General features: G+C 39.7%; 1 protein-coding gene across 1 annotated transcript in view; it reads right to left on the reverse strand.

The window, feature by feature from the left end:
- Positions 1 to 8,968, reverse strand: part of CUNH10orf71 (chromosome unknown C10orf71 homolog) — a 96,504-nt gene that overhangs the window by 42,781 nt on the left and 44,755 nt on the right. The gene's annotated exons all lie outside the window — the stretch shown is intronic.

Genomic DNA, 8,968 nt, shown 5'->3' on the forward strand with positions numbered 1-8,968 from the left:
CTACCTGCTGAGGCCAGCAAGAGTAGATTCTCCTGGACCAACATGGGGAGAAGCCAGGGAGGAAATCCTGGTATGTTGCCCTTCCTCTGTGAAACAACGAGGCTGTTCATTCAAATGCCTCCCTAGGCTGCAGCCGTTCCACAGAAAGAAATGGTCTCTGTGGCAGTATTAGTAAAAATGGTTACATTAAGTTTCCCTCTTCTCCAACCACCTCCAAAGCTGCATCCTGTCCTATGCAGGACTCAGAGGAAATATTTCACTTTCCTGACAGCAGCATAATTAAAACAGGACAACACACACATGCAGACAAGAGCAAAGCACCAGATCACCTCCACTACAGCAACTGAAAGCAAGAGCAAATCTGTCAACTCTGCCTTCTCCTCCACCCATCTTCCCTGATTCTTCCCTTCAAATACTAATTGATCCATTAAAAATAAGTGTTATTACAGGTGGGAATTTATTTTTGCCATCCTCTTATTGTTTGCCCTAAAAAAAAGGATACTTAGTACCTATAAAAACTGTTAATAACCCAAAGACGCTGTACAATTACAAGGCAAAAACATCAAGAAAAAGCAAAGCTAAAAAACAGGAACTCTGACTACACCAGATGTCCTGTCTTGCTCATTTCATGTTCTGCTTTAAATTAGGTAAGTACTAATACATAAAAACATAAGTGTTTTAGAAAAACAACAATAGAAACACTCTGTTTTGGCTATGGTGACATTACTTTCGTATAATTTGACTTCCTCATTACTTTCCTGGGCACCAGGTTTACAGTTAACACAGCTGCTTATGTTCATATTCTTACAAACATTGGCTATAGATTGTGCTTCATCCGCTGAGTTAGCAGTAGAATAAACAGGCTGATTTTCAGAAGTACAGAGCACCTCTTGCAGGGCAGAAAATGATGCTCCTCTGTACTGTGACAGCAGCAGCAGCAGCAGGGGGAATTTAAGGTGAGCAGGACACAACCTCAGAGTGGCTGGGAACTGACTGCCTCCCAATCCTGAACCTCTGTGAATTGCAAAACCCTAAACATAATCTGAAAAAGACAAACCCAGTTTTTCCTTTGCATTAGAATCACATACTGTTTGAAGAGGGCTAAGCAAAACCTTGTGCCTTTGCAGCTACTTAAAAATTTCTCATGGTTTAACTTCCTCTAAAGTGTAACTATAGCTCCAGATTTTCAGTCTCTGGTGTTTGGGGTTTTTTTCAATAACCACAAATGCCTTTGGAAGTGTTTACCCCATTTTATTGATATAAATTAATCACAGTGGCTTCACTTTAACAACGTCCAACATGCTTATACATAGTACAGATGGATGGGACATGCAAGAATATTGGATAGGAATTCTTCACCCTTTCTTTCTCTTGCTCTGAATTTTCCTTGGCACTGCATTTTGCTCCACCACCACACATGCCACCTTCAAAGAGTAAACACCCAGCCATTTTCAGAGGATGCTTTGGAACTTTCTAAGTTATCATCATACACTTCAATGGTATTTTAAGACACAGCTGAGTGTATCAGAATGTGCAACAACGACAAAGCTGGGCTGCCTGAGATGTTTTGTTCATGCCGTATGAAAACCTACATAGGAAAAATTCCAGCAGTGCTGCCTCAGTAAAGGAACCTTATCAACACAGAGCCCTCAGTGACTGAGATGCTTGATAATCAGAAGAGCAGACAATATCATCCAGTAAGTACTGGAGACTTCATTTAGGGTCACCCAGTCCTAAACTCATTACTCAGAAAGCCAGACTCTCCCCCCAAGGACACCTTTAATCAGCTTTGTGGGATTGTTGCTTCTTCCCACAGCCTCCCAGCTCCTCTAGCATCTTTCCAAATGCTACAGTATCTCCACTGTGCCTTACAGTGAATATACAGCATGCAGAGGAATCTCCTCCTCCAGTAGCTCACTCTATCAAAGTTAAGCAAGGAGACAAATGCAACGTAGAGAGGTTTTTCCCTGGATACTGAATGTACTGAAATTCACATGCTCTGTAAAGAGGGTCCTTTCTCTACCTGAGCAGACTCTTAACTCCAGCCTGGAGCTGATCTGTACAGAGAGGAGCTATTAGTCACATCCAGACAAGGAAAACAAACAGACACCTCCTTCCCCAGCCAAACCTAGCTTTCTGACGGAGTTGGACCAAGTAGTGAAAGGCAGCTGCTGATGCATATGAGCAGCTTTTCTAGGATTAACAGAAGTTTGTTCTGTGTTTGGCACAGGGGTAGGTAATAAATAAGGCCTGTTAGTCACACTGAATGATGAAAATAAAGAGATATATTGAACAACTGCCTTTTTCACTCTGCATCGTTCATTATCCATTTCAGATAAGGTAAGGATCTGTTAATCAAGTCAGGTGGAGACGGGATGGGGAGGACTGTGTACCATGGGACCATGTTACTAAAGTCTGTACTATTATGGAAGTATGCAACAGGTTGAATTAACATATCTTATATCTGAAATTTCACATGGTAGCACAAAATAACATTTCCAAAAATCTCATCTTAGTGCAACAGAGCTCATCTAATGTTATTTTGGTTGTGGCACCTAGGTGTGTGTTTTGGTTTTGATTTTAAATAAAGAAGTAAATAAAAATACGGATTAGGTTCTTTGACTTTGTAACTGGATCTGTTCAGGCATCATCAGCAAAGTTAGACTACTGAATTTTCTATACTGTAATAGATATTTTTTACTCAGCACAAGAAATCCATACATACAATAGAGAAGGACACACAGTTGTAAAAACAATGGGTTATCCACATGGCAGTATACACATTTTTTAGACAAACAAGACAAAAATATTGCAGTGTATTTCCAAGAGGCAGTGCAGGTGAGAAATGGGGAACCATAGGTTCTCTATGACGTTTCCCTACAACAACAAGGCTTATATGATTACACTGTCTTGCATGTGTTCCTCAGTTCTCCCAAAGTTATCTGAACTTATTGAAGAATTTCAACTAAATTTGAGAGAGGGTTAAGATTTTTTTCCAGTTGGTGAAGTTTTTTTAATTTTAAATGAAATTTTCCACCTGCTATCCCTCTGGAACATATTAGAGTGGAAAAATCTCTTTCAGGGGAAAAAGCAAGTCAGATCAGATGGCCTCAAGTTGCTACTAGAATGTGACCTGTTTCTATCAAGCTACAAAATGAAACAGAGCCTCTGTCTCTGTTGACTATTATTTGCAACCTTGCTTTTGGAGGAACATAGGCCTCATTCTCAGTCTTCTCAGTTCTTTTGAGTTGTTAAACTTTTGCTCCATATGTTCCCACACTCATCCTTCCCAGTGACTCATGGACTATTATAGCTAAGGCAGGATCCTGACCTTTTTCTTATTTCCTTAGCTGACCGAAACACTTCCCAGTCATCTCAAGCATGAACACATCCCTCCTACCTCTAGACTCTCTCAGCTAACTGACAGGGCAGCTGGTGATTTTATCAGAAGGCTGGAAGAGTACTTATTATTAATCTTTTTAACCTAAATAAATTATTTCATACTAGACAATTTGTCTCCAACATTTTATACAACAGGCTGCAGATCAGACTATGGTTGTCTAAGACAAGACAAGTAAAATTCCTCTGAGCTGTGTTTTACAAATACATATGAGACTGTGGACTATGTTTAAGGGTCAGCAAAGGTTATTCTAAAAACATACCTATAGGCCTAAATGCACTAGCTGGAGATTGACACCTCTCCTAGAGAATTTTTAGGTGAAACCAGAAAGGAATTTAAATTTTAAACAGCAGAGGAAGATGGGAAAAAATGCTGCCATTGCTGTATGATACCTGGAATTACAGCCTGTAGGAAATTAACAGTAGGAGACACAAGGAATATTCTAGAGAGACACTTATTGCAATGGTCATGCAACACAAAGTCCAGAAAGGAAATAACAGTTTTCAGTGGCTTATAACATGGCTACCTCCAACAGATCTCTGTTCCCTCATCAAACACATGCACAGAGAAACAGTGAGAAAACATAACACCTTGACCACAAGATGACCTCACAGAAAGTTCTGCTACACTGTGTGTAGGTGCTAAAGCTCTCCAGCTGAAGGGTATCAGCGTGGGAAAGCACACCGGAGAAGAGGAACCATGAACACTCCCGTTGGCTGTACTCAGATCTGAGCTATAAACTGTGTCATCAGGAAACAGTATCAGTTGATTCCCCAGGATCCCAGACCATGCCTACAGCACATTGGCAGGAGTCTGAAACTCATCCTAGAATGTATTTGACTGTTTTCACACAAATATCAGATACCTACCTTTCAAGTACACAGATTAGCCACACGGTTCCTGCAAAAAGATTTATTTTCCAACCCAAACTTTTGTCTGTCTATCCGTGTTTTGTCCCAGCACATAATATGATCATTGCTATGTGTTAATCTGAAAGATATACATCTTACCAAAGTGATGTGCAGGTGCTTTCCTTCACCATGGCAGAAATTGCTTTCTGTTGTAATACACTTTTTCCCTGTTGCACCATAACACAGAATCAGCCTGATTTAGAAATACAAAAAAACCTCTTCACTGGGGAGCAAGGTATAATGACATATAGATGCAGACCATCTGAGTAAATAATCCAAATACACCCGGTGTGGAAGACATTAAGCTCAGTAAAAGTTGTAACTTCCATTAGGAACACCACAGTTTTATAAACCTAAGAACAGAGGAAGATCTGGGGCAGGACAACTGCAAATGAATAGACTGCTCAGCTGAGCCATGGATGCTTTGGCATTTTCTTTCCTGATGTTGCACAAAAGATACTTAAGTACACATGTCCCAAAGCTTTTTTCTTTGCCTCCTTGCACCTCTCTGAGTTGGCAATAGGACTGAGCTACAGTGTCCCTCAAGTAAAATCAAGAAAACACATTTTTAAAATGCACCAGCATCTCTGTAACATAACACATTCCTTCAAAAGGAAACAGAGATGGAGAGGCAAAAAAAGGAGCAAGACTGAAATGTTGAACGGTTTCCCATAGTATTCCTTAATGTCAAGGGAGGAAGGCATTAAATCACTGGTGCAGGCGTGTTTCCCTTTGTTAACACACCCGACATCTGTGATTCTGCTGCTTGTTGAGATGTGGAATCCCTCCCAGTTGTCCCAGCAGCTCAGAGTTGTGACAGAGGAGGAGATGGAGAAAATAGCAAAGGAAGAGCAGCTGTGAGTTTTCAAGCATAGTTTCCATTTGTTCCGGATGCCCATAGCAAAAGCACCTTGATTTTTGGCAGTAATCAGCCTGAACATGTTTTCTTCAATTTGTTCCATGATGTGACATGACACATTAATGGAAGGCAGAATGTCCACACACACCAGACTGCCCTGAGGTTGCCTAATCTCCATCAATATCCACCAAGCCAAGCGCACAAAAACTTTCAGTCTTTTTCCAAGAATCTTTTTCAATTGGACTTCAAGACTTGCTTGGCCACACTCTGAAAGCATATATTTGAGCCTAAGGACTGGATTTGTGTGATAATGAGCTGTCATAGAAAGCTGTTCATGAAAAAAAAAATGACCCCTTGGATCAGACCACTGAACCGTTTCACTCCATGTCTGCCTGCAGTGGCAAATACACAGGATGCTAGCAATGGTTACATAGGTTAGTCAGTAACAGAACATTCTGATCATCCTGGAGGTTTCCTTTTGACTTCTCACTTTGGGACTGACATGCATCCCATTGCATTGGAGTTTCCTTTATCTTTTCAAATAGGCTGGATTGCCATTATTTAAAGACCTTTTTTTGTTTGTTTGATTTGTCCTGCTGAAATTCTTCATTTCACAAAATTTCTTCTCTCTCCCTTCACTCATTTCTGTTAGAATATTTAATTCATGCTGTCTATAGCTCTGTTATGGTTCCTTATATTGTTGTCATGCTGCAAGTAATCTGAATTTCCTCCTCTCTACTTAACTCCTCAGTTGGTTACGTGCTTTGCCTTTTAAGGACTTAATCTCACAAAATCATGCGGATAGTCCTGGTTCAAGCAGCTAACCCCAATGAGAAAAGAGGCATTGCTATATAGGTAAAGGCTTTGGAGAATGTGCTCCTAAATGCCCAAATGCCTTTTTTAGTTAAGCAGTATAAATCTGAGCATCTCCACAAACACAAACCATGTTACACCAGTTAAAACAAAAATGCAACAAGCACTTGCGTATCTAGTCCCTCAGAATCTTTTAAGAGGATTCCCTTTCTGAACCCACTAAAACTATCCTGGCACCCCACGCAATCATAAACTGCTGCACTGGACTTTGCTTTGTTTGATTCCATTTTTTTCACGAGAAGAATTCCACAGAGAATCAAAGTTTGCCAGAAAGACAGATTTCTTTTGAACCTCAGATGGAAGAGAAGCATTTCAGTGTGCCTCTAATTACAGTCACCATGACAGTTCATATGTGTAGCAATAAAAATAACCATAAACCTACCTAATCATTAAAGTAAAGCAAACAACTCCTCTCTGTATCATCATACACAGGTACTGGAGTTGCTAATAAACCAGGAAGAGCACTGAGTCACCGGAGGAGCATCTTTCCTATCTCCACAGTTTCTTAAACAACTTTAGAGGCATATTTTTATTAAGTATATGCAAGGCAGATGATCTTAAGCCTCAAAAAGAGTCTGTATAATAATTGTGTGCTCTTATAATGCTCTCCAAAGACCTATTCAGAGTCCATTCTGAAAGACAATAATATATCAAGAACTTCTGCAAACTTCCTCCTAATGAACACATGCCAATTTGAGACCAAGAATTCTGGCCTCGGAGGACAAAATAACCACTGCTCTTAGTCTCTGGGTGCTTTGCTACTTTATTTCAGAGTGATTCAAAATCTAATTAAATTTCTAAACTCTAATGAAATTACAGAAGAAAAATCATTTAGGATTATATTATATACAATTACTCACAGCTGAAAATTACAGTTAGCCTCTTTCACCAGGATAGGGTCTCCTGAGAAATCCTTGTTATTCACATAACATATAAATCTGACATTACTCCCACTATTTACAGGTCGAAGGTAAAAGCAGAATTAATTAAACATATATATCCTGCCCAGTGGCCGAATGGTGGAGAGTGGGCAATAGAGGGAAGGCTGATAATGATGACTATGTTTGAAACCACATTTCCCACTTTGGTCAAGAATCAGAATAAACCTACTACAAAGCGTGATTTTATTAAGCTTGGCTTATTCTGATCAGTGCTTTTCCTCACTGGAGGTATGCTGTGAATGAGAATAGTGGAGCACACATAGTCAGCAGTCTGCAGTCAGCCAGCTGAGCTGTCTGAAGCATTTTGTGGAGAAGTAGCAACGGAATAAACCAAGCAGCTTTTGACTGTTCAGGCAAATACTCAGATATTTAGTTACATCTCTGAAATGCAAGAGCCCCCTGAGACCACTGACTTGGCCTAGGGAAAATAAACAAACAAACAAACAAAAAAAAGAGATGAGAAAAAAAAAAAAGAGAGTTGACATTCTTGTTATTCCTTCCATAAGTGGTTCTTGGGAATCTTGGAGCATGGGATCATTTGCAGGTGAAACACATGAGATACGAAAACATTGGGAGTTTCTTATGAAGGTCCTGATCTTTTCCATCCAGCTGGTGCAGAGAATTTTGTTTACTTGGTTTTGGTGTTTTCAACTCTGATCCCAGAGAGAACCAGGAACAGTGAAAGAGCAAAAATTAATTACATACACATGCATGCGTGCATACAAACACTCACAATAGGACAAAGCATTAACAAATACTTTCTATCACATCTACCACACTCAGTCAGTTCTACCTATGCTTCATAAAGCAAAATAGGCCAGGAATTAAGGCCACCTCAGAGGGGTACATGGGTCATCTTTATTTATATTTTTAGTGCCTCAAGAGTCTTATTTGTTTGCTAACACATAGTTTTTCTTATCCCTCCACAAACACCTGGAAATCATGAACATGATTTTTCACTCACAGCTTGTCAGAGCAACTAAACATTTGTGATTATCTTGATCATTTGCAGTCATTTTTCCACCAAGGTGGCCATACCCATGAAGTCACCAGCATTCCTTATGGACTACAATGGTCCCATTAAAAACAGACTTTTGGAAGGAGGGCTTTACAACTGTAATTTATTCAGCAAGACAGATGTTTCATCCAGTGAGTTTCTGATCTGTGAGACTCAGCTGAGAGTAGTTTGCTCAGACATTCCCTCACCAACAGTAGGAAAAAAATATCCGAGAGTTTTCTCTCTTAAAAATTCTCACTCAGGATGTGTTTCAGATTCTTTTGATAGGAGTATATAAACATCTTCACAAGATAAGGATACCAGACATCAAAGGGCTAATCTAAAGCAGAATGTTACATCAAGAAGCAAGAGGTAAAAGCAATATAGAGACCTCTGATGAAAAAGAGGCCCATGTTCTTGTGCCTTCCCCCTCTGAAGGATGCACCTGAAATGGGTTGGGAGGAATGGTTTCACTTAGCAAAAAGCATTAGTATTTACTCGTATCATTTGCCATCATTCAGTTCTGGAACAGGTTAACTTGTTAGAAAAGATGAATTTTCCTGAAAAACAGAAAAATCTGGTTTTCACTGTGCTTCAGAGAATAAGATTGACTCCTATCAGAAGTATCATCTGCTAGTAAGATCCTGCTTTGTAGGTCCTACTACGTTAAGATATTTTTCTTAGGTAGAAGTTCTTTTCCAGGAACTGTCTTGCAATGGTTTCATAGCCATGGTTAATTTCTTCCACTCTGCTCCTGAAAAAGCTGATTATGAAAAGGGAATGTTCAGCCAAGTACTCCTCTCCTCAAAACGTTATGATGGCATTCATGTCGAATTAAAAAAAAAAACAAAAACCTGGCAACACTGAGAGTGCCTTAGAAACTTCTCCTTCTAAGACAGAAAATCCACTTGCATGTCCGTGGATTTGAAAGACTTCGGCAGAAATCAATTCACTGTGGTAGGACTTTTTCAATTTTGTAAAAATAAA

The sequence above is a fragment of the Tyto alba genome, unplaced genomic scaffold, assembly GCF_018691265.1.
Source record: "Tyto alba isolate M040663 unplaced genomic scaffold, T.alba_DEE_v4.0 Super-Scaffold_1, whole genome shotgun sequence".
Lineage (NCBI taxonomy): Eukaryota > Metazoa > Chordata > Aves > Strigiformes > Tytonidae > Tyto > Tyto alba.